The sequence below is a fragment of the Patella vulgata genome, chromosome 2 (assembly GCF_932274485.2).
Source record: "Patella vulgata chromosome 2, xgPatVulg1.2, whole genome shotgun sequence".
Lineage (NCBI taxonomy): Eukaryota > Metazoa > Mollusca > Gastropoda > Patellidae > Patella > Patella vulgata.
This window is the reverse complement of record NC_065880.2, coordinates 637224-665085: the sequence shown is the minus strand read 5'-3', so window position 1 is coordinate 665085 and position 27862 is coordinate 637224. Positions and strand designations below refer to the sequence as shown.

At 37.0% G+C, this 27862-nt stretch overlaps 2 protein-coding genes across 7 annotated transcripts in view; both read right to left on the bottom strand.

Moving 5' to 3' along the window:
- The window catches only part of LOC126811616 (uncharacterized), a 316159-nt gene that overhangs the window by 242926 nt on the left and 45371 nt on the right, over positions 1–27862 (bottom strand). The window lies entirely within an intron of this gene.
- Positions 10095–27862, bottom strand: part of LOC126811618 (reticulocyte-binding protein homolog 2a) — a 170665-nt gene continuing 152897 nt past the window's right edge. For all 3 annotated transcript variants that reach the window (XR_008786127.1, XR_008786125.1, XR_008786126.1), the window contains exons 6-10: positions 14851–14913; positions 13360–14554; positions 12609–12725; positions 12305–12407; positions 10095–11809 (exon numbers count right to left, since the gene is read on the bottom strand). The gene's annotated coding sequence lies outside the window, so the exon portion shown is untranslated. The remainder of the gene's footprint in view (positions 11810–12304; positions 12408–12608; positions 12726–13359; positions 14555–14850; positions 14914–27862) is intronic.

The window sequence follows — 27862 nt, the reverse complement described above, 5'->3', positions numbered from 1 at the left end:
TGTACATACGCATGTGTATTGCACAACAACTTGACAATAGCTGTGTATACTGAAAATATCTCTTTTATAATGTAAATAATGACTGTGAACGAAGTGATATAGGTCATATGTATGATATAACTGTTATAACTTTAAACAGCAGATATCGAGGAATACTGGCTTCTCAGAAACTATACTTGTGTAATTCTTGGAAACAAGTAACTATTTTACAATCTCACTGTTACAAGGTAGTGTTTAAAATTATTATTACCATTATTTTACCGTTACTGTTACAAGATAGTGTTTAGTGTTTATTACCAACTGCACGTGGGGGGGGGGGGATTTATACAAATAATCAATATATAGTAAATTATTAATTAAACATTTATAATTTACACAACTACAATGTTAATATAACAAAAAGCAACACCTTGAATTAAGGAATATTTTGAATTTTTTAATAAAATATGATTCCTTTGCTTCTAATAGATAGTTGTTTTTGCTGTTTAATTGATATAACGGAAAGACATTAAAATTGCATTTGCCACAAACATCGAGGGGTCGGCTCAGGTGTATTATCCTGTATAGCGGATTAAGAATATGTTGTCGATGGAGGTTCATTCTTAATCTAAGCATATTTATGGTCTTTCCGATATATCTACCCTTACAGCCCGGAAAATTATAACAGATTTACAAGTCATTGGTTGTTTTACATGAAATGTAAAATTGTCCGTGATATTTATGGATGAACCTTCAATTATGATTGAACACGTTTTACATTTGGATTCATTACACTTGTTAACTGTGGGTATGATTTTAGTTGATTCGAATTTTGATGAGATTAGTAATTTAGCCAAGCTGCTTTAAACTATTTATTATTTTTGTCTTATTTATTACATCATCCATAATCGGGCTATTTTTAAGAATATGGAGATTATTATTAATTATAGATTTACCATCTTCTTGTGGTGGGTTTTTGGACACCTTAATTTGCTCTGATCTAAACTTAAAGCTTTTCGAATGACATCATCTACTAGTTTTGCCGGGTAGTGTTGCTTTTTTAGAAACCTTTAAGCTCATTAAGGCGCATCTATTTGATATCCGATTGTGAAACTATGGTGCACACACGTCTGGCTAAATTATACGGAATATTACGTTTGATATGAGAAAGATGGCATGAATTAAAATTGAGATACTGATGTGTGTCTGTCGGTTTATAATACATATCATTTTCAATTTGACCATTCGGTAAAAGATTCACCGTGACATCGAGAAAGTTTAGTTTTACTTTACTAGATTCAACAGTGAATTTAATGTCGACATCTAGGCTATTCAAGAGTTCGTTAAATCATCTCTGGTAGACAGATTCTAATAACACTCTAACTAAACGGTATAAATAATTCATGTATATTTAGACAATTACATATTTTAAATATAAGAATTATTTTATAATATAGATGTATTGATTAATTCTTGATTAATAAGACAGAATACGGCGAATTTTTACATTGTTATTGTATTTATATCATCTTTAAAACTAAAACAACATCTTTAATATATTTTAGGTTGCGGTTTAAACTACGTCAAGCTGAAAAGGATGGAAATATACAGGAAGTCGTAGAAATATTATCATTACAAGATAAGATGCAAGCTTTACCTATAGCTGCTGAATACGGGTTTTATAAAGTTATGGTTTGTCTGTTAGAAGACGGAGTTGTTGATATACATTATGTTGGGTGACCTATTTACGGCAAATATAAAAATTTAAAAGACCGTAGAATTGTGAAATGAATAGACCTACACAACTTCTAAATATAAATAAACAAAATACCAATACTTCTTTCTTTAAACTAATTTGGGATGATCGGGTCTACTATGGCACACAAAAATAAATTATGCCGTGACAGACATGGTTTGCGTTCGTCGGCTTTTACCATGGCTTTGCCGTTTAATTGCCGTGGTGAATTTAGAGCGCAAGTTTGTGTACAGATTTTTTCTTTGTGCTGGGCGACAAAAAATACTGACGGACGCAAGCGCCAGGCGCCACCCAGCGTGGCTACACCCCTGGATGCTGGTGTAGATGTCAACCAGGTGAATGATGATAAAGATACACCTATATTGATAGCTGCTGAACGAGGGTTGTATGAAGTTGTGATATATCTGTTAAAACATGGAGTAGATGTACATGGTGTTGATAGCTATAAGGACAACCTGATATATAAACTTTTAGATTACTATGATAATGATGACAAACCAGGTAGACGTGATTTGTTATTACAATGTGTAGTTACATTAGTTGATGCTGGTGTAGATGTCAACAAGGTGAATGATGATCAACAGACACCTATATTTATAGCTGCTATTATTAGTATTAAAGGGTTGTATGAAGTTGTAATGTATCTGTTAAACACGGAGTAGATGTAGGGGAGACCGGGGTTCATTGAACATATGGGTACATTGAACCACCATGGATATTTCCTTTATAAATAATACTAGGCAACCCAAGACTACACAGAAGTGAGATAACTTCTTAGGCCTATTTCCCCGTCAATAGGCAGTAGCAAAATGCTGTCAATTATTTTTTAGGCAATGATTTTTTTTCAAAAGAGCTCTTAAAAGTGAAAATGCACTACTTCCACTTATCATTTTCCATACATGTTAACTGTTTAGCCTAGGCAATTCCTGTACTTAAAATCAGTTCATTATATATATGTCTAATCTACAATCCAGATAAACAGGGGGTTGATCTATAGAGGGCATATTGAATTTTTTTTAAATTTTGATCATGAAACTGTGATGTGGCAGATTGCATTGAACCACTGTCAATGGAGTACTTTGAACCATGATTCAATGTACCCCAGTGCATTATAGTTTATATATCATTTGATAATTTGTAATATCTTTGAAAATAAAAACAATAGTAGGATATCAATTGATCCAACTCTGTAGGCCTGTCATATAAAAGGAATTAAAACTTCATGGGAGCAGCGTTCGAAACTTGGCTGTGGCATACAGGGGTGCAATGGGTCTTCCTGACTAAGAGTCGCTTGTCAGCAAATCAGGCTGTCCAAATTTAGACAGAATATTGGACAAATGTTGGTTTGATTCACTGCAAAAGTTGACTGGGATCCCACTATCCCACCAAACTGCCATTTACGGCGATTTGTAGGAGCCTAGGGAATCCGGACACCTGCTTGTTTCGATCGTTGCACGGATGTCAAATCTGTGGATATTTGTTCTTAAATAAACACTGATTGTTTGCAGATTCATTAGATCACTACGAAACAAGTGACTAGGTTTGTGATCCAAATTCAGATCTATGTTTAACATGGAATTTTTATCAATGTTCAATGTGCCCCACTATGTGGTTAAACCTTCCCCACTATTTTGTACAGCGGGATACATTGAACAATTACAGTCAAGTGGATTAAAATGTGATATACAATAGCAACTATGATATGTCTTCAAACAATACAATAAAGTAAAGAGATATTCTAATAAAAACATTTGATATGGAAGGACAACCATGTATGTGAAAAAACTGGTTCAATGTGCCCCGCTCTCCCCTACATTTGATAAAGATCATAAATATATTACACTGTAAGCCTATGATGGTAGGGAGCCACGGTGGCCAAGTGGGTAAGGCGCTGGCTCGCTACCCTGGAGGAAGCGGCTGTCTAGTCGTTCGGATGGGACGAAAAAACGAGGTCCCGTGACTGGCATATACGTAAAAGATCCCTTGGGCCTTGATGTCAACTAGTTCCATCTCCATCATTATGCACTGAACTACTGTGTACGATCATTCAAAATAAAAATAGGGTTTCAACAAATCATTAGGCCTAAGCTGTCTTAAATTGCCTAACAATCAATACCTTTCTAACAGATTAAGAATTTCATTCTGGGACAATATTCTGAGGGCCTTACGGCGAGTTTTCTGCTCTAGAAATACAGTCATGCTGGTGTCTCTTTTTTGTCAAAAGACCACATGACACCAGACCCAGGAATTATATTGGTGAAAGTGGACATAGAACTTTGTGAGGGGGAATGGATTGAAATTTAAACAAAAGCCTATGTGTTTTTGGCAATTTAAACTAGAGGGCACCTCTGAATTAAATCTTGCTCACAGTACATAGCACCTGTTGATTCAAAGATAGTTTTTATGCAAATATCTCATTTTTAGTGAAAAGTGGACATATAACCAGTTAATGTCATCATTAATCGGCAGAGCATGCAGCCATTATCACCGGGTTAACCAATGTGCGACGTCAAGGACGTTAAGGGTTTGTGAACGTTATCTCCCATCACGCCGGACACCCATATTTAATATATTATAGAATGATTCACTAACTGTATTTTATTGTTATTCATGTCATGACATAACCTTGAAATAAAGGAACGGGCATATTGAACGTATTATTAGTCCAGCTATTTGGCGATCCTCCCCTCCCATCCCCACATTTATTTTATAGTAGACATCGATACGGACAGGGTGTCGATAACCTTACAATATAAGATTTAGATAAAGAGCTGACGGTTCTCGCTATATCAGTTCTTGTTGCCTCTGGTGGGCCTATAGGGAACGTGATTCAAGCTCCTGTCTATATGTTTTCAAAACATTTTTATAATTCTTACACTCAACGCACAAATAATAAATATTATTTATCAGTAAATAAAAAAATGTCATATTGTTTTTAAATCATTTACATATAATGAATAAACCGACATCCATATGTATACATATTGGTGTGCACGTAAAGAAAACAGCGGAAATCGAGGAAGGGGGTTCGTGGAAAGGCCACTGTCTGGGTAAAATTCTCCTACCTCACATTGTCCATAAAACCATAGAAATAAACATTACAATATGTTTTTTTGTTAAATGAATGTCAGCAGTCTTTTTACATCTTGCCACTGTGTTCACGACTAGACCTCTGTTTTTCATACCATCCAAACTACTTGTCAGCCGGACAGGTGAAGGTCGGGCTTGGTATTTTAATTGGTTTACCTAACGCTGTTGCGAAGTGCTTTGCTTGAATTTATCCGGGCGATTCAAGGGCCCTTTCCTTCGACCACAAGGTGTCCATATCAATTTTCTCCCCGAATTCAGTGTATTCTTTCAGTTTTATATTTGGAGATTTTCAATTTTATTTTCAGGTCTGAGGCTAGCGCCTCTGCTATAATCTATTACTATACTGAAGTCCAATAGAAAGTATACACTGTTCATTTCGTCCTGTTTCAAACAAAGTCGTTTTTCCATTGTATGCGGTATTTGGGTACAATGTTCATTTGTTTTGCCTTTTATTTGCTTAGAAATATTGAGTTTGGAAGCACCAGACATGTTCAGTGTAGTTTTATCACATTTTTTTGATTTAAACAAAACTTAGTCATATTTTTAGTGTGTTTACTTTCTTTTGGACTTCAGTATATATAAAATAACCCTTGACAGTTGGAATTTGAAATAAGAGTAGGCTGCAGATAAGTAGGACATTAAACCCCATTTCTTTCAACAGCTGCCATGTTAGCAAGATTTATGACAAAGGCGGAATAACTCTAAAAGGTAAGGTCGGACAATGCTGAATATGGATAGGTTTCGTTCTCTGATGACCCCTGGATGGTTGGATGGTCAAACGCGGAAAGAGGCAGGGTTTCGATTCCCCACCTGTTCAATGTCGTGGGTTTTCTCCGGGTCTCCCACTTCCTCCCACTGATAAAGATCTATTATCAGCACAAATGAGTTATTGATATAAATTGAACCACATGTTAGTCCCGAAATGGTTTGTGTCGAGTGGATGTTAAACCCACACCGAATTTCAAAAAGATCTATTAAAAGCTATAGTCTATGTTGTTTTCACAAGGTTGTCGGAAAAGGAGCATAACTTTTGAAGGAAAATCCTATTGAACTTTCTTGGCCAACGCAGGGATTGAACACGGGACGTCCAGATTAATGAGCCAATGTCTTACTCACTGAGTCACCGTCGTTACCAAAAGATGGCGGCAAGCAATGACGGACTCATTTGTATTCTGAAATTGGGTTTTATAAACATTGTTGATGAAAATAACCCATGTGTTATATGTCGTTGTTGGTCAATGGACTCATTGTGATCAAACGGATGATCCAATATGGCAGTCAAAATCCAAAATGGCGGCTGGTTTGGGTAATTTTTGATGCAGCGTGGGCGTACCCTGTGTTTATTGAACCCATGAACCTCGCCTCGAATCCGAGTGAAATTTGCAACATGTTTTAAATCGATAATCAACATAGTAGTTAATGAAATTTGACATTTTCATAACTTTTGCTTCTGTGGATTTAGTGAAATAAAGATCTTCGAGTCATTAAAGCTAGCTAGCTTAGAAGTTTTTGTGTGCGCATTGAGCCTACCCTAACTCGATTTTGAAAATGCAACATAGGAGGCTTCTGAAATTTAGCAGTCTAGTAGTTTATTCATCCCTTGATTTCTCGGTGAGGCCGGCCTTGGCCCGTGGACTAAACATTTAGCTGTTAGGAATTCAGGTCAGCCACCTAAGTTAGGCTATATTGGACCACATTGAAGTTGCTGTATTCACGTGCTGGAGTAGCAGGAAAACGAAAAACGCGTTTTGGGCAGTCCAATTTTCCAATCTTTCTTAGGGGCTGGGGGGGGGGGGCTACACGGAAAGATCCAAGATCCAAGATCCGCCACTGTAAACTGGAAAAAATACAATAGAAAAAATACAATAAAAACATATTTATATAACCATTGCTTTAATATGGTATTTTTCATTGATTCACCAATCAACACAAATGTCAAATTATAGACATTTTAAAATTGATGGAAATGAAATGAAATAGGATTTTTAAACTCCCGTTCTGCTCAAAATGGACTAATGAAGACGGGTATACGCCATACAATGTGATATCTCCTCATAATTCAGTGCAAACCTCGCATCAAGTTTCCTAAACAATACGAGTATTTTAAAAATAATGTGGTTTATTTAAAATGTCTCGGAGACTAATAAAAGAAATTTGAACTATAAATAGAAATAGGATCTGTGTTCTACAGGGCCGGCGGAAGCAATTTTTATATTGGGGTGGCTACCATTCTAGGACTTGAGGCGAGGGCCCAGGGACCGCCCAGGCGTATATAGTCGTCACCCTGTCTGTCGGTCAGCGTTGCGTGACTTTCCTCGTCCCCTTTTCCGACAACGTTGTGAATAGAAGCTATAGTTTTAACCCTTTCTTGCATAGAGCAATTTGTTCTTTTACCAGAAATGTCAAATTCCAACCAGACATGTATTTTCACATTATTAGACATATCCAATACCCGTTTTTCAATTATGGTTCCTAAATTGGGAGTTTAGGTGGGGGGGGGGGTCACCATGCAGCTCTGGGTGGTGATAGGGACACACATCTGATGCCACTATGCAGCCCTGGGTGGCGGTAGGGACACACATCTGATGCAACTATGCACAAAATGGAAGGAATTGAAGACAAACGTGGAAAATACTTGTCGTGCTCAGATGTAACATTGACATGCTGTGAATTTTATCAACAATTTTATCAACTTTTAGCAGTGTGCGGATGTTTGGCCAATCCAAACAGAAGACATATTGCACTAACATTACTAATGTCTGATTGTCTGAACTTGAGGAGAAACTACAACAAAGGGATTTTCTCTGTCCCACAAGCAAGGCATATACCAGGCCAGCAGTAGCCTCCACCTATCTTATCTCTATGCTTATGACAGTCATAGTAGAGCAGCTGGATGTCCCATCGCAACAGAGGAAGACATGAAATGAAATGGGGTTTAACGTCCTACTGCTCTGCTCCTAACTGGGCTAATGAAGACGCGCATACGCCATACAGTGTGCTATGAGGGAAATTTTGCCCGAACGGCAGCACTACGGCCTACACTTATATCGAATTCCAACTGCCAACTGATCTTTTACGTGCACGCCAATATGTACACGAGACCTCGGTTATTCGTCCCATCCGAACGACTAGACAGCTTTCCTTGTCAGGCCCTCCATCCTGCATCACTGACAAGAGGGAACCAGGCCGGAAAATCTGGATGAACTTTCTATGCCAATGCAGGGATTGAACACACGGCCTCCAGGCTAGCGAGTCAGCGTCTTGCCAACCAAGCCACCGTGACCCCCAGGGGAAGACCTTGCTTTTCACACACGTTGTTCTACTACACCTGGAAGAATATGTTTCGAGCTTGCATCTTGGTGCATACCGGCAACAAATATATGGCATGTATAGGGTCACTACTGTATGCATTGTGGCCACGTTTATTTCTTATTCTTTGAAAAATACTGACTACTATTTCTACATGTTCTGGAACAAACATTTTACTAAACTGATATAGCACTTTGCCAGTCGGAAAGTCGAACTCGCCTACTTCCACTGGGGGGCTGACATGTTGATTCTGTACCAGGCTATCCCAGGGCCATCTATCAGCGATAAAATAAACTAAAGATGGCACCGTTTGTGGCCAGCATGCAGTTAGAGGTGTAATTATTTGGTGTCAAATTAGTGTGTTATTAGAGTTCGGGCACTTTTGTTTGCCACCTAATAATAATTTCTGTGTTTACTTTACTTGTCTGCCCGAAAAGTCATTTTGCCCCACCCACCCCCTGGCCGTACCCCTATGCACGAGGAAGAAAGATAAACAGGGTTTAAACCATGACATTTCGGGACTAACATGTGGTCCAATTTCATATCAATAATTTGTTTGCCAGTATGGGTCTTTATCAGTGAGAGGTAACCTTACTTACGTGCATGTGGGGTATCGAAACCATGCAACTGGAAGTGTTTGACCATCCAACCGCCCTGGGGTCATCAGAGGACGAATCCTATCCATATTCAGCGTTGCATGACCTTACCGTTTAGAGTTACCCCCCCCCCCCATTTGTCATAAATCTTGTGACTCGATTGCTGCTTAAAGAAATGGGGTTTAATATCTGGAATAATGAAGACCAGTTTACACCTTACAGTGTGGTATAAGAGGCTACAGTCTACTCTTATTTCGAATTTCAACTGTCAAGGGTTCTTTTACGTGTCTGCCTATTTGTACACGGGATCTCGATTTTTTGTCCCATCCAAACAGCTAGATAACCAGGCCCTGCGTCCTACACCACTAGACCCTGTCCTTGCCAGGTCCTGCGGCCTACACCACTAGACACTGTCCTTGCCAGGCCCTGCGTCCTACAACACTAGACCCTGTCCTTGCCAGGCCCTGCGTCCTACAACACTAGGCCCTGCCCTTGCCAGGCCCTGCGTCCTACACCGATGTTCTAACAGATTCTCTTTCGAATTTACTATGAAGTATTGAAGTCATTGGAGGACAAAATCGATACTCGGCATTCCATAACCTTCCGTCCCACAGTTAGAGGCTGTGGTTTTGAATGATTTTGTTCCACATCTGGTATAAAAGGATGACGAATCCTATCAATATTCAGTTTTGGGACATTCTGTTCCCGAGTCACCCTTCTTTTCCGAACAGGATAGAGGTTGAAGGCAACCATGTCAAATTTGTTTAACATTATTAATGTTTTGCTTTCGGATCAGAAGCTGTCAAGACATGGCTGTTATGTGGACGTATTTCCTATAATAATCCAGATAATTAAAATAAAATCCAAGCCCTGGCCCAATACAAGTGAAATCAGGTTTACCGGTTCACTGTTCTGTCCGGACAGCAGCGTTTTTTGTCCAACCCGAATGACTAGACACTGTTCCCTTCCATAAAAATCAAACCCGTGGCCTACTGATAAGTAAACCAAGGCAAAATATTTCGTACCAGCGTTATCTAAACTAGAAAACCAGTTATATAATGAAAATACCAAGCCTGATCTTCACCTTTTTGGCTGACAAGTAGATTGGATTGTATGAAAAACCCACGTCTAGTCGCGAACACAGTGGCAAGCGTGTAAAAAGACTGCTGACAGTTAGCAAAAAAACATATTGTAATGTTTATTTCTATGGTTTTATGGACAATGTGAGGTAGGAGAATTTTACCCAGACAGTGGCCTTTCCATGAACCTCTTTCTCGATTTCCAACTGTCAATGGGTTTTCTACGTGCACACCAATATGTATACATATGGATGTTGATTTTTCATTATATATAAATGATTTAAAAACAATATTACATTGTTTATTTACTAATATAAAATATTTATAATTTATGAGATGAGTATAAGAATTATAAAAAATATTTTTAAAACAGACAGGAGCTTGAATCACGCCTCCTATAGGCCCACCATAAGCAACAAGAACTATTATAGCAAGAACTGTCAGCTCTTTATCTAAATCTTATATTGTAAGGTTATCGACACCCTGTCCGTATCGATGTCTACTATAAAATAAATGTGGGGATGGGAGAGTGGGATAGCCAAATAGCTGGACTTATATTCTGTTGTTTTCCTCCTTCAATGTCTAACGACTAAGACTAATAATACGTTCAATATGCCCGTTCCTTTATTTCAAGGTTATGTCATGACATGAATAACAATAAAATACAGTTAGTAAATCATTCTATAATATATTAAATATGGGAGATAACGTTCACAAACCCTTAACGTCCTTGACGTCGCACATTGGTTAACCCGGTGATAATGGCGGCATATTCTGCCGATTAATGATGACATTTGTAACATTAACATGTATGACCAAGTTCCATCACGGCCACGATTCTCACCTTTCTAATTAGTTAAAAGGTTGTGAATATACCTTAGTTGTTAAAAAGTTTCGGTTTTATCTCTTGGTTACATATTAATACAACGAACAGTTATCTGCCCTTAGGACATTGTTGTTTATTGCACGATATTATGGACAGGTTGATTTAATTAAGTTATTTACATGTGAATGAGTAATATATAGAAAATAGGTAAAAACACTAAATAATAAAAAGTTCTTGTATATCTAAAAGTCACTTTAAAACACAGTTTTAACATCGCTGTCGTGAGAAGAGAAGAGAGGGCTGGTCATCTTCTCACTTTGTCATAATTAAAACAAGTTAAAATAGGAGATCCAGCTGTTTGATGCCATCGCAGCGGATTGAAAAAAAACCCTGTGGGAAAAAGCATCCACTGTTTAATGTGGAAAAGCGAAGTTCTCGCAGTAAAAACCACATAGCTGGACTCTGGTTATAAAACATAATTATTATAACAACCAAGATGAAATACTAGTGTTAACAATGATCAAATAGAAATATATGTAACAATCTGAGAAGTCGGTGCTAAGATGGACGTGACACAAGATGGAGGCTAACAAGTAAGTAGAACTTGTAAGTTTTATATCAAATATTACAATAGGCCTATATAAAAGACCGGATTCTATATATTACAATATATTGCATATTTAAGAAAGAAAAATTAACGTTAGAAAATCTCCCAAGTCGGATAAAACAGAAGATTACAGGTGGCCTTGACTTTTGATCATACCCCATTTATATCATCTGTAGAAGATTCCGAATATTGACACGTTTTTAATTTATCATATCTTTGTAAAATACTCAACAGAATATTTTTATACTGACACGCCTTCCAGAGATTCAATTTTTACAATATTGTAGTTTGTAAAGGATTCCTCAATATCTCAAATGTCAGACATTGAATACAATGTAAATAAATATTTTTGTAAATTTGAAGCCAAGATTGTGGAATATACATATTTGGTATGTTTATCTACAAAAGTAGAGGTATATTTTAAATTATTTCAATTTTTTAAAGAAATCTACAACTTCTTCTAGTTCTCTTTGTTTAGCTTGTTTATGTGCACATCTATTCTCTATTACTTCAGCTGACACTTTCCATTTTTCATTCGTTTATCACAGGAAGGACATTTTTTACCTCCTGAAAAAAAACCCAAACATAATCTTATATTATGTGTTACTATTTATTTTAAATGTAGATTAAGTGATATAACATGAAATGGGGTTTAACGTCCTACTTTTCTGCTTCTACAGGACTAATGAAGATCGACATACGTCATACAGTGTACTATGAGGGAAAGTTTACTCAGACAGCGACATTCCCATCTAGTCTTCCACGACATTCCAACTGTCTGTCAAGGGTTCTATTACGTGCACGACAATGTGTACAATATGGAGCCTTGCGTTTCTGACTCAGTCAAATAACAGAATACACTTTTAATTTTCAGTCAACTATCTAAAGTGAGATCCGTGGTTTGAATATCGAGCAAATTTAAAAATTAAACAAAACGAATAGAAGACACAAGTAACACTAAATAAACATATCATTTAAGCAGGTGTAAAGTTTTAGTTTTCTTCACCAACTGAGGTAATGAAGACGGTCGCCATGACTTCCAGCAGTATTATAAATATTTACCTATAAATGAAGGTGTTTTCATGTACGTATCTAAACAACCATTATGAAACAGATGACCACAATAAACTCTCTCTATCTGATTTTTACGACCTTTCAATTGATTCTGAAATAAAATATTTTTCACACATTATCTAATTGTTCTGACTTGAAGTTTCGGATTTAATAGTTTTTGTGTTTTCAACTAGTTTATAATAAACGGCTGTATCCTAGATTAAACCATTATTAATATTATACAGTCTTTGTCAAGTTTGTTGTTAGGGAATTAATATTCTTTGGTTATTAGACAAAATATAAAAACCATTACCTCAGGATCTTCAGCTAAAACGGTGGACAGTTTTCTAGTGGATATCTCTTGACACAATCACGTATCAAATTATCACAAACAACTTTTAATGACGGTGTATGTTCGAATACAGCAGCTCTGAAAAACATAAACAAAACATACGTTTTCTTTTATAGATAATGGAGACAATATTTACAAGACGCTAAAAACATATCAAGGTATTGTTTATACAATTTATAACATTATTCCAATTTTTTAGATACATTTTGTAGTGTTTTTACACATAACAACTATCAATGTAACTGTATTTATTGTATTTTAAGGTTAAATTATTAGAAATTCTAATTGTTTAATAGTACCAGTTGGTCAAATGGGTTAAATCCTATTTCTATATCATCCACAAAGGATAACTCTATTTTGATTTATCTCCCCTTAAATTAGTCTGCCTTATCCATCACTCAATAAAAACAATTTACAAATATTTCTAAGTAATATAGTAAATCTCCCCATAAACCAGAATTTAAAACTTGTCTGCCGTATCACTTCATTCAAAAAAAAATATTTCTAAATAAAATCGTAAATAACGAGTCTATGTCAAGATAGACAGAATCAAGTTCCATGTGATTACTGGTAAACAACAACAAATATAAACAAAGAAATCTGGAGAGATATATTCTAGAAATCAAATAGGCTTTAATCATTTAACTCGGAGTCTGACATGAGAAAAGTGGATGTCAATTTATAAAATGAAAAATAAATCAATTTTTCTTACCTTCTATAGTAAATATATTCTTTCAACATCATTTCAAATATTATTCTATTCCTCTCCAATCATATCTCTTGGTTAATATAATTCATTGTGTTGTTATTTAAAACAATATTGGGTTAAAGTTGACTTTGATGACCACCAAAACATCACATCAGTTGATTTTCTATTCCTGTTATTCAACCTGGTAATACTACTTTCAATTTGTTTATAAATAGATTTAACGTGACCTATTGACTTGTGACGTAATAACCAATGACGTTGTAAAAACTTGTAATGACGTGTTACTAGTTTTAATGGCTGACAGGTAGCCAGTCTGTGTACAGAATGTTGTTGATTGACAGAAAATGGTTTATAACAAAATTTAAAAATTTACATCAAAATAAAACATCTTCATCATTTAGTTCTAACAGAATTATTAACAAGTAAAATAAAGATGTTGTATGATTATTTATATTCTATTTATCAAGGCCTATTTAAAATAAATATGATACACATTTTGATTTACGCCACCGACGAGTCCAGTCTAATAAACTACCATAATCACGACACTTGACATTTATATTCTATTCATCAAGGCCTAATTCACGTAAATATGATACACATTCTGTTTTACCTAACCGACGAGCCAAGTCTAATAAACTACCACGATCACCCTTAACATCTAACATGGCACCAGCAGAGAAGAGTAACTGTATCTTATCTAACGGCTGTTTGTTAGACAACACACAATAAAATACTGGTGTCCTATTAGAATCATTCCTATCATTTGTATCAAGTCCTTGTTCCAATAAATATTTTACACAGTCTATTGTACCCCAACAACACGCCCAGTGTAATAAACTATTACCATTATAACCCTTAACATGTAACATGGCACCAGCAGAGAAGAGTAATTGTATCTTATCTAACGGCTGTATGTCAGACATCACACAATAAAATACTGGTGTCATATTACTACCACCGACAGGAATATTTAAATCGATATTTTGATGTATTAAAGTTTTGACATCATCAAGTGTACCATGTAGACAAGTTTGACGTATTGATTCCCAGTCCATTTTATTGTTGTCGGTTGTTTTATTATAGTTAGTTGTTTTTACATCTTGTGTAACAAATGGTTGGTTTAATAATGGAGTTGTTGATGTGATGGTGGTGGCCATATTGTTTTGTATAGATGTCTGACTATATTTAACATCATCTGAAATTATATAATATTCATACTAGTTGATTACCTGTTCATATATATCGTTCTGATGGTGGTTAAAAACCCTGGCCATCTTTAAACTAGGTTATCTTTGTTGTCTGAACGTACAGGTGGGGTAATTTCGAGTAGGATATACACCTGAGTTATTTTAATTATATTTATAACCCTTGACCATGGTTTGTCACAACATGTGAAAGATATACAACCCCTGGCTTAAAAACACTTCAACTAGAAAATTACTTGCCATTTCTTTAATTATTAATTAAAATGGCTAAAACGTAATGACATACCTGGAATTGTCATCCCTTTGCTTTCTTCATCTATTAGTAAGTGATCATATGTATCATCCGTATCTGTAATAGAAACATATATATTAGTAAGTACAGAACAAAGATAGGTTGCCAGACAAGGAAACATACATACACACCAGCACAGTCGTCGGAGCCGTCAACACGGGTTGTCGCATATTTTCTTTTGCGTCTGTAATACTCTGTAATTAAAACATACTCTAAAATCGGATTAAGAGCAACATCAGAAACCATTAGAATTTGTTTGGCTTCTAGTTCTGCCCCATGTTAACGTTTAGAATCAAAAACCCAGATGGTAACCGCACTGACAAGACACTATCAACTCAAGTGATATAGATATACCTATGTATGTACTGAATACAAAGTTCGTGCGTGTGCAAGTCCTTTTCAGTTTTCAAAAGACAAAGATACTTAGATAGTTTGCTACGCAACGAAACATACACCCTCTGCAGCTAAATCGTCCGGGCAGTCGATGAACAAGGGCTGTCACATATTTATTCTTTTGTAGGTAATGGGAGAATTTAAAAGATACTGATATTAATTTCCTACACAGATCAAACGAAAATCTCTGTCGTTAGAGCGTTCACAAGGTTCAACAAAGTGAAAGGGCCAGAACTTTTGAAATTCAATAGGATTCTTCGTTTTACTAATTTAAAAAATATTAATATAAATTTAATACAGATCGGATGATAACTTTAATCTTTATTCCTTCACGAAGTTCAACAAAGTGAAACACGGACCATAAATAACTGTAGAGTAGACGTAAATAAATAGGCTTCTTCGTCCCGTTAATGTAAACAAGATTAATATAAATTCAAACTGATCAGACAATAAATGGTGTTCACAAGAAATTGTGGACGACGGACAGCAATACATTACCGTGTGGACGTATATAAAATCATATAAAATGCAACTGAAAGACGACTTGTCTTGACCACATGCTTCTGCTAAATGACGTCTCTTGTTGGCTGTCGTCTGCTGAATTAAGTCACCTGACGACGGTCGTCTGCTAAATGACGTCATTTAATTAGAGCGTTAAAAACAATGACGTCATGTGCTATTTTTTGTTGTACGAAATGTTACTGCTGAACAGTCAGCCATTTCTTAAAATGTAGCCCACTTCCAATCTAGAAAATCACTGATTTTTTTATTTGTTATCATGTTGGTGTTATTCTCGAATTGTGCTAAAATAAAGTAGAGTCACGGTGTTAGTGGGTGGGGTGGGGGGGGGGTAGGCCTACTGACGGATTCCTTCGAAAATAAACTAAAATCTCTACTGCACAGCACATAATTTCTTTACGGCTATGTTTAAATATAGACCTATACCCAACATATATTAAAATAGTAATTATTTTATACATATACACACCATACATAGGCCTATGTTTGTTAAGACTATTTAAAGGCAAGGGACCGGTTAACTCTCCGTTAGATTTCTGTTGCTGAAATGTCAATTTCATTAGGCTATCCGTTAGCTACAGATTAAAGTTAATTCAAGAGAAGACTGTCTGATCACTGGCTGAATATTAGGCCTAAATTTTTAAATTCAATGTAGCCTATTATTAATATCATTGCTCAACTTTCACATAATAATGTATCCAGGTTATCTAAACGAAAATATACTACCACAAAATATTACAAATTACATAACGACAGTCGGTGAATAATCACCGGATTGGATTAATTATACAAACAGCGACAAACAATACAAGACTATTTAATGGCGGTAATAATACAGAGAGAACCGGAAAAACACAACATCACGTGGTTAACTGACCACAGGGACTTGTAAGATAAATAACATAGGAGTTCGTACTAAGCCTAGTACTAATGACTATGGCGCGACCACTTTTTTACTTGTGAAAGTTTAATATAAACTAAAACAATATCAATATAAAATATAGTCATGATATCGCGATGGTTTTGTCCTTGGTCGTTGGGGTCGCCGAGGATAGTTGATATCAAGCTGAGGCTCTTCAGAATCTGAGTCGGTGATATCTGGATCCTGCGATTCATTGTGGAGTTGCAGAGTTGTGTCTTTTAACTCACGAGGAACAATGACACTATCATCATCACTATCAGAATCAGAGAGAGAGGCGTTCGGCATTGAGCTGGTGTGGCTTGGGATCAGATACACATCCGATGGTTTGACGACATAAGTTCGGGATTGAATATTAGAGTTAGTAAACTTCTTAACATGGAGTAAACTATCATGAACACTAACCACAATATATTTATCACGTGCTTTGAGTTTGTTACCATCACTATATAAGTAGACTAAATCACCGACATCAGCAGTAGAATCTGGGAGGGTTGTACCTTTGGGATGTTTTGATTTTTCACTGTGTGGATGGTTAGCTTTGCGACGGCATTGTTGCTTATCGATTAATAGTTGATCGTCTAGAGGAAGCTGTATATTAGTCATTTGATCTCTCTGACACCACATTTCGCGAGCAGATAATCCACCATTACGGACCCTCGAATTTAAACGAGCAATTACAAGGCTAAGTTGGAGGGGTGTGATTTCGCCTCCTCCTGGAAACTGTCTGAGAATTTCCTGTTCGACTTCCTGAACTGCACGTTCGGCGACTGGGTTCTTGTTAATGTTTTTGATACGTCCTATTTCTAAGCGAATTCCATATTGTACCAATAATTTATCATCCGACATAGCCTTAAAACACGGTCCGGGGTCACATCGAATTACACAGTTACCTTCAACAGGTAACATATCAATAGCCAACTGTAATAGAGCATCACGGACAGTTTTTGTTTGTTCGTTGTGGATAATACTAGCAGCAGTACGGGATGTTACACACTCACGAAGAACTAATATACGTTGTTTATAACGACATATTACATCACAAGCGAAATACGAACCAACAGTAGTTGGAGGAGGTTCTGTAGACTGTTTAACTAAAGATGATGGAACCTTTTTCAAGGCTGAACACTGAGAACAATGTTTTGTTACGGAATCGACAACACTGTCCATATCTAACCCGTAAAAGTATCTGTGAACTATTTTACGAAGCTGGTACGCCGTGGGATGGTCTAAACGGATGTGAAGGGCTGTCAAAATTCCCGGGAGTAAAGATCGGGGAACAACAATTAATTCGCGGTTAGTCATAAGAGGATCTGTTTTTTTAACCACAAGAGTTCCATCAGCCGAAATAGATATATTGTTGAGGTAACGTTTGACATCGTGTGCATTCGTAACCTTCTTGGAGGGTCTTGTACCCTGTGATAAATGAGCATGCACACGACGTAAGTCCTTACAATCCAATTGAGCGGATCGCCACATCGTTCTATTTAAAAATGGTAACTTGACAGTTCCGTCCATGATATCTTTGACAGAGACAGCACGGACGACAGATTCAGCAGTTTCGGAAACAAAAGTACAAATCTGACATGAAACCAATTCGCATTCTGGAGCATTGCGGCTACCGAAGTCAGTTGGTACATTCGCTGATCCGGCCAGATGGCGAACGTGGATGTGAAATCGACTTGCAGTGGACAAAAAGGTTGCTACACGAGGGCTAGCTGAATACTCTCCCCTACACAGTTTAGCGAAGGCTTCGACACAAGGTTTACTATCTGTGAGAAGCTGAGTAACTTTATCCGACTGGACGATATAGGGAGAAAAGTGTTTCACGGCGGCAGCTATTGATAAAGCCTCGACCTCACAGGGGCTCCATCCAAACTTGCGATGAGGAAGTTTTGCACTGTAAAATCCTGCGAGTTTAAGTCTACTGTCACGAACGAGATAAAGCGTGGACGCTAAACCATGATCTTTAACCGCACCATCAGTGACAATCCATAGCTGATCAGATGGTATGGGTAAGTCGATGACTTTAGCACTGCGCAAATAGTCCTGAGCTACCTGAAACGCGCGAATAGTATCATCAGTCCATGCCAATTTATCTTTTGATGTGGCACCTCCTACCATAGAGTCAAACGGGGTAAGGTATTTAGAACATTGAGGTAGTACTCTGGCCAGGAACTTGTAAGCACCAATAAAGGCTCGTAGGTCGCGGACAGTTTCAGGGCGTTGACATGTCGATAAAGTAGCAAGTTTGTGAGGACTAGCACTTAACGTACCTTGGCACCAAATCCAGCCAAGTATTACAGTTTTATGAGGAGCAATTACAGTTTTCGAAGCTTTCAAACTAAGTTGGGCTTTTTGTAAGGCTGTGAGAACTTTTTGCCAATTTGAGATGAGTTCCTCGTGAGAGTTTCCACCACAGTAAAGGTCGTCAGCAATTTTAGCGACAAACCCATCTTGAATCAGGTCACCGAGCACACGGCACATGAGCTCTTCGAGAGCAGTCTCCGACCCTGGCATACCCATGGCACAACGAGTATACACACGAACTCCCTTAAAGGGGGTAACAACCCCACAATACTTCATGGACTCTGAGGATAGCGGAATCTGGTAAAAGGCGTTCGACAAGTCGGTAACGATGATGTATTTCCATCTAGCAATAGATCGCAGTGTCGAGTCTATATCTGGCATTAGTGAAGGCTGTGGCTTAGCATACTGGCCCACTTCAGCAAAAGCTGTGACGAGTCTATAAGAGCCGTTCGGTTTTTTGACGAGGAAAGAGGGATTTAAATATTCTGCTACAACATTAACATCCTCGGGGCGCTTGAATACACCACATAGCTCCAACTCGTCGAATTTGTGTTGCAACTCGTCAAGTTTGTCTTTGGAATACTGGGGAATGCGACCCTTTCGTTGTGGAGGTAAAACCGGTCCCATATTAACAGTAGCGGAAAAAGGTCCAAATGCGCCATTGTATCCTCTTGGTTCAGGGTGAAAAACGTCATCGTAAGTATGTAGTAATTCCTGAAATCGATGCCGTGTGGATTCGGGAAGTAGATTATCGGGATCTAGCTGAACAGCTTGGGAGTATGTACGAGGTCCATTGTTGGAGGGCAGCTTTCCAGCTGATGATCCGCCGGTGTCGTTTTTAGCAGGAGTATAGGTAGGCAAAATGTGGGAAAAGTGGCTATTGCGGCGTACGGTAATAGGGAAATTAGTATTATTAGGTATGCGAACTTTTCCTCCAACACTGTGAACGAGCGCAGGTGTTGGCCATTCTATAGTGGCATCGCTATCGGTATGAAAAAGATCTGGTCTCGGTTCCAAAGCTAGGTCTTGAGTGTCTTTGATGTTATCAGGTACAGTGACCTCGATAAACTGGCCAGGCCATAAGGTAGTTAGAACACTGGCACGAAGAATCGATGGATGAGTAGAGCGAGCGGTGGTGTCCTGTGAATTGGGAGTAGTACCATAAGAGTAAGTGTCAGTGTCGCCGATAACAACTTGATATTTAGAAGGACGAATTGATATGTCATTCAATGACATAAATGGTGTTCCACCCAATAAATCGACGTCTAGCGATTCAACAACCAAGGCACTCAGAGTAAGAATGTGGTCGTCTCGAGCGAGATTAAAGTGAACTTCACCCCTAACATCGAGTAGAGTTTTCCCGTCAGCCTGAGTTGCATGTTGAGAATTTTTACGAATGGTAAGTCCTAGGAATAGTGTTAAACGTAGACTGATCATATTGGTTTCAGCGCCTGAGTCGATGGTGATGCGAACGCAATGCTCGTTATAAAATGTATCCATATACGGAGACTGGTTGACTTGAACTCGACGTGACGAAGTTGGTAGAACTTGGATAGCATCACAGTGTATCGGAACATTAGATACGGAAGTGTCATCTTCGTCATCAACAAGAATTTGACGTGCGCGGGACATAAACTTCCTATCAGATTCCGGCAGATACGGACATAAACTAAGGAAGTGATCTGAAGCAGGTCTTTTAGATTGAAGACACAATGGACACGATTTTCTGTGACGTGCAAGCAAATTACCGGAAGGTTTATTACGCACAGGCTTACCGCTACCGTAACTGCCCATTCTCATACAGCGTACCTCTTCACTAACTTCGAGTTCGTCTAACAATGATGGTAACGATTGAGAAATATCCTGTTTCAACGACGCAAGTGTAACAGAACGTAATTGAGTTGCATATTTTTGCTTAACTAACTTAGGTAAACCAGGATTGACTAAGCGTAGCCAAGTTATAACAATTATGTTTTCAAGGGATGGCGTAATTTCTTCTTCGACAATGCTGTCACCGTGATGTTTTAGACCGCACCCATCCACAAGTAGATTGTCCTCAATAAACGCCACAATTCTCTGATATAAATCCTCAGGTCGTTCTTCCAATTCTAATTTAAAGTCAGTAAAATCCAAAAACTGAGCACCGTTGTTTTGGAAGCCAAAATGAGCCCGAATGGCTTGCCACACGCAGGTAATGCTGACAGAATGTTTCACTATGGTTCCACGGGCTATTACAGGACAGTAATTGGCTATCTGACCAAGCATTAATTCTAAGAGCACAACTTTTTGTCTTGCTGTTTTGCCATTTGCACCCTCGTCGTCTGTGAAACCCCTGTCTGGGTTATCTCGTCCTTTCTTTTGCCATACACAATCGTCACGTAGATATGGCGCAAAATTTTCATCAAGGGACAAAATGTAAGTCAAATTTTGTTTCCATGACTCAAATGACGTAACAGTTTCTGTTTTGGTAAGTACTCGTTGTTTAGGGGCTCTTAATGTTGATGAGGCCATGGCACCAGTATATTATTTACCACCAAATTAAGTCCTAAAAATGCGTGATTTAACCACACGCAAATTGTTATCTATCGTACGAATCAAGTACGCCCGTTTGCTGTCAAAAGACAAATTTACCTTTTCCGGGAAAATGTAGTATGTTTTCCTTTACGAAAAGTTAATACCTTTAGAAGAATGGAGTCTGATCCAACTCTAGCCACCACGACAGTCGGTGAATAATCACCGGATTGGATTAATTACACAAACAGCGACAAACAATACAAGACTATTTAATGGCGGTAATAATACATCCACGTTCGCCATCTGGCCGGATCAGCGAATGTACCAACTGACTTCGGTAGCCGCAATGCTCCAGAATGCGAATTGGTTTCATGTCAGATTTGTACTTTTGTTTCCGAAACTGCTGAATCTGTCGTCCGTGCTGTCTCTGTCAAAGATATCATGGACGGAACTGTCAAGTTACCATTTTTAAATAGAACGATGTGGCGATCCGCTCAATTGGATTGTAAGGACTTACGTCGTGTGCATGCTCATTTATCACAGGGTACATAACCCTCCAAGAAGGTTACGAATGCACACGATGTCAAACGTTACCTCAACAATATATCTATTTCGGCTGATGGAACTCTTGTGGTTAAAAAAACAGATCCTCTTATGACTAACCGCGAATTAATTGTTGTTCCCCGATCTTTACTCCCGGGAATTTTGACAGCCCTTCACATCCGTTTAGACCATCCCACGGCGTACCAGCTTCGTAAAATAGTTCACAGATACTTTTACGGGTTAGATATGGACAGTGTTGTCGATTCCGTAACAAAACATTGTTCTCAGTGTTCAGCCTTGAAAAAGGTTCCATCATCTTTAGTTAAACAGTCTACAGAACCTCCTCCAACTACTGTTGGTTCGTATTTCGCTTGTGATGTAATATGTCGTTATAAACAACGTATATTAGTTCTTCGTGAGTGTGTAACATCCCGTACTGCTGCTAGTATTATCCACAACGAACAAACAAAAACTGTCCGTGATGCTCTATTACAGTTGGCTATTGATATGTTACCTGTTGAAGGTAACTGTGTAATTCGATGTGACCCCGGACCGTGTTTTAAGGCTATGTCGGATGATAAATTATTGGTACAATATGGAATTCGCTTAGAAATAGGACGTATCAAAAACATTAACAAGAACCCAGTCGCCGAACGTGCAGTTCAGGAAGTCGAACAGGAAATTCTCAGACAGTTTCCAGGAGGAGGCGAAATCACACCCCTCCAACTTAGCCTTGTAATTGCTCGTTTAAATTCGAGGGTCCGTAATGGTGGATTATCTGCTCGCGAAATGTGGTGTCAGAGAGATCAAATGACTAATATACAGCTTCCTCTAGACGATCAACTATTAATCGATAAGCAACAATGCCGTCGCAAAGCTAACCATCCACACAGTGAAAAATCAAAACATCCCAAAGGTACAACCCTCCCAGATTCTACTGCTGATGTCGGTGATTTAGTCTACTTATATAGTGATGGTAACAAACTCAAAGCACGTGATAAATATATTGTGGTTAGTGTTCATGATAGTTTACTCCATGTTAAGAAGTTTACTAACTCTAATATTCAATCCCGAACTTATGTCGTCAAACCATCGGATGTGTATCTGATCCCAAGCCACACCAGCTCAATGCCGAACGCCTCTCTCTCTGATTCTGATAGTGATGATGATAGTGTCATTGTTCCTCGTGAGTTAAAAGACACAACTCTGCAACTCCACAATGAATCGCAGGATCCAGATATCACCGACTCAGATTCTGAAGAGCCTCAGCTTGATATCAACTATCCTCGGCGACCCCAACGACCAAGGACAAAACCATCGCGATATCATGACTATATTTTATATTGATATTGTTTTAGTTTATATTAAACTTTCACAAGTAAAAAAGTGGTCGCGCCATAGTCATTAGTACTAGGCTTAGTACGAACTCCTATGTTATTTATCTTACAAGTCCCTGTGGTCAGTTAACCACGTGATGTTGTGTTCTTCCGGTTCTCTCTGTATTATTACCGCCATTAAATAGTCTTGTATTGTTTGTCGCTGTTTGTGTAATTAATCCAATCCGGTGATTATTCACCGACTGTCGTTATGTAATTTGTAATATTTTGTGGTAGTATATTTTCGTTTAGATAACCTGGATACATTATTATGTGAAAGTTGAGCAATGATATTAATAATAGGCTACATTGAATTTAAAAATTTAGGCCTAATATTCAGCCAGTGATCAGACAGTCTTCTCTTGAATTAACTTTAATCTGTAGCTAACGGATAGCCTAATGAAATTGACATTTCAGCAACAGAAATCTAACGGAGAGTTAACCGGTCCCTTGCCTTTAAATAGTCTTAACAAACATAGGCCTATGTATGGTGTGTATATGTATAAAATAATTACTATTTTAATATATGTTGGGTATAGGTCTATATTTAAACATAGCCGTAAAGAAATTATGTGCTGTGCAGTAGAGATTTTAGTTTATTTTCGAAGGAATCCGTCAGTAGGCCTACCCCCCCCCCACCCACTAACACCGTGACTCTACTTTATTTTAGCACAATTCGAGAATAACACCAACATGATAACAAATAAAAAAATCAGTGATTTTCTAGATTGGAAGTGGGCTACATTTTAAGAAATGGCTGACTGTTCAGCAGTAACATTTCGTACAACAAAAAATAGCACATGACGTCATTGTTTTTAACGCTCTAATTAAATGACGTCATTTAGCAGACGACCGTCGTCAGGTGACTTAATTCAGCAGACGACAGCCAACAAGAGACGTCATTTAGCAGAAGCATGTGGTCAAGACAAGTCGTCTTTCAGTTGCATTTTATATGATTTTATATACGTCCACACGGTAATGTATTGCTGTCCGTCGTCCACAATTTCTTGTGAACACCATTTATTGTCTGATCAGTTTGAATTTATATTAATCTTGTTTACATTAACGGGACGAAGAAGCCTATTTATTTACGTCTACTCTACAGTTATTTATGGTCCGTGTTTCACTTTGTTGAACTTCGTGAAGGAATAAAGATTAAAGTTATCATCCGATCTGTATTAAATTTATATTAATATTTTTTAAATTAGTAAAACGAAGAATCCTATTGAATTTCAAAAGTTCTGGCCCTTTCACTTTGTTGAACCTTGTGAACGCTCTAACGACAGAGATTTTCGTTTGATCTGTGTAGGAAATTAATATCAGTATCTTTTAAATTCTCCCATTACCTACAAAAGAATAAATATGTGACAGCCCTTGTTCATCGACTGCCCGGACGATTTAGCTGCAGAGGGTGTATGTTTCGTTGCGTAGCAAACTATCTAAGTATCTTTGTCTTTTGAAAACTGAAAAGGACTTGCACACGCACGAACTTTGTATTCAGTACATACATAGGTATATCTATATCACTTGAGTTGATAGTGTCTTGTCAGTGCGGTTACCATCTGGGTTTTTGATTCTAAACGTTAACATGGGGCAGAACTAGAAGCCAAACAAATTCTAATGGTTTCTGATGTTGCTCTTAATCCGATTTTAGAGTATGTTTTAATTACAGAGTATTACAGACGCAAAAGAAAATATGCGACAACCCGTGTTGACGGCTCCGACGACTGTGCTGGTGTGTATGTATGTTTCCTTGTCTGGCAACCTATCTTTGTTCTGTACTTACTAATATATATGTTTCTATTACAGATACGGATGATACATATGATCACTTACTAATAGATGAAGAAAGCAAAGGGATGACAATTCCAGGTATGTCATTACGTTTTAGCCATTTTAATTAATAATTAAAGAAATGGCAAGTAATTTTCTAGTTGAAGTGTTTTTAAGCCAGGGGTTGTATATCTTTCACATGTTGTGACAAACCATGGTCAAGGGTTATAAATATAATTAAAATAACTCAGGTGTATATCCTACTCGAAATTACCCCACCTGTACGTTCAGACAACAAAGATAACCTAGTTTAAAGATGGCCAGGGTTTTTAACCACCATCAGAACGATATATATGAACAGGTAATCAACTAGTATGAATATTATATAATTTCAGATGATGTTAAATATAGTCAGACATCTATACAAAACAATATGGCCACCACCATCACATCAACAACTCCATTATTAAACCAACCATTTGTTACACAAGATGTAAAAACAACTAACTATAATAAAACAACCGACAACAATAAAATGGACTGGGAATCAATACGTCAAACTTGTCTACATGGTACACTTGATGATGTCAAAACTTTAATACATCAAAATATCGATTTAAATATTCCTGTCGGTGGTAGTAATATGACACCAGTATTTTATTGTGTGATGTCTGACATACAGCCGTTAGATAAGATACAATTACTCTTCTCTGCTGGTGCCATGTTACATGTTAAGGGTTATAATGGTAATAGTTTATTACACTGGGCGTGTTGTTGGGGTACAATAGACTGTGTAAAATATTTATTGGAACAAGGACTTGATACAAATGATAGGAATGATTCTAATAGGACACCAGTATTTTATTGTGTGTTGTCTAACAAACAGCCGTTAGATAAGATACAGTTACTCTTCTCTGCTGGTGCCATGTTAGATGTTAAGGGTGATCGTGGTAGTTTATTAGACTTGGCTCGTCGGTTAGGTAAAACAGAATGTGTATCATATTTACGTGAATTAGGCCTTGATGAATAGAATATAAATGTCAAGTGTCGTGATTATGGTAGTTTATTAGACTGGACTCGTCGGTGGCGTAAATCAAAATGTGTATCATATTTATTTTAAATAGGCCTTGATAAATAGAATATAAATAATCATACAACATCTTTATTTTACTTGTTAATAATTCTGTTAGAACTAAATGATGAAGATGTTTTATTTTGATGTAAATTTTTAAATTTTGTTATAAACCATTTTCTGTCAATCAACAACATTCTGTACACAGACTGGCTACCTGTCAGCCATTAAAACTAGTAACACGTCATTACAAGTTTTTACAACGTCATTGGTTATTACGTCACAAGTCAATAGGTCACGTTAAATCTATTTATAAACAAATTGAAAGTAGTATTACCAGGTTGAATAACAGGAATAGAAAATCAACTGATGTGATGTTTTGGTGGTCATCAAAGTCAACTTTAACCCAATATTGTTTTAAATAACAACACAATGAATTATATTAACCAAGAGATATGATTGGAGAGGAATAGAATAATATTTGAAATGATGTTGAAAGAATATATTTACTATAGAAGGTAAGAAAAATTGATTTATTTTTCATTTTATAAATTGACATCCACTTTTCTCATGTCAGACTCCGAGTTAAATGATTAAAGCCTATTTGATTTCTAGAATATATCTCTCCAGATTTCTTTGTTTATATTTGTTGTTGTTTACCAGTAATCACATGGAACTTGATTCTGTCTATCTTGACATAGACTCGTTATTTACGATTTTATTTAGAAATATTTTTTTTTGAATGAAGTGATACGGCAGACAAGTTTTAAATTCTGGTTTATGGGGAGATTTACTATATTACTTAGAAATATTTGTAAATTGTTTTTATTGAGTGATGGATAAGGCAGACTAATTTAAGGGGAGATAAATCAAAATAGAGTTATCCTTTGTGGATGATATAGAAATAGGATTTAACCCATTTGACCAACTGGTACTATTAAACAATTAGAATTTCTAATAATTTAACCTTAAAATACAATAAATACAGTTACATTGATAGTTGTTATGTGTAAAAACACTACAAAATGTATCTAAAAAATTGGAATAATGTTATAAATTGTATAAACAATACCTTGATATGTTTTTAGCGTCTTGTAAATATTGTCTCCATTATCTATAAAAGAAAACGTATGTTTTGTTTATGTTTTTCAGAGCTGCTGTATTCGAACATACACCGTCATTAAAAGTTGTTTGTGATAATTTGATACGTGATTGTGTCAAGAGATATCCACTAGAAAACTGTCCACCGTTTTAGCTGAAGATCCTGAGGTAATGGTTTTTATATTTTGTCTAATAACCAAAGAATATTAATTCCCTAACCACAAACTTGACAAAGACTGTATAATATTAATAATGGTTTAATCTAGGATACAGCCGTTTATTATAAACTAGTTGAAAACACAAAAACTATTAAATCCGAAACTTCAAGTCAGAACAATTAGATAATGTGTGAAAAATATTTTATTTCAGAATCAATTGAAAGGTCGTAAAAATCAGATAGAGAGAGTTTATTGTGGTCATCTGTTTCATAATGGTTGTTTAGATACGTACATGAAAACACCTTCATTTATAGGTAAATATTTATAA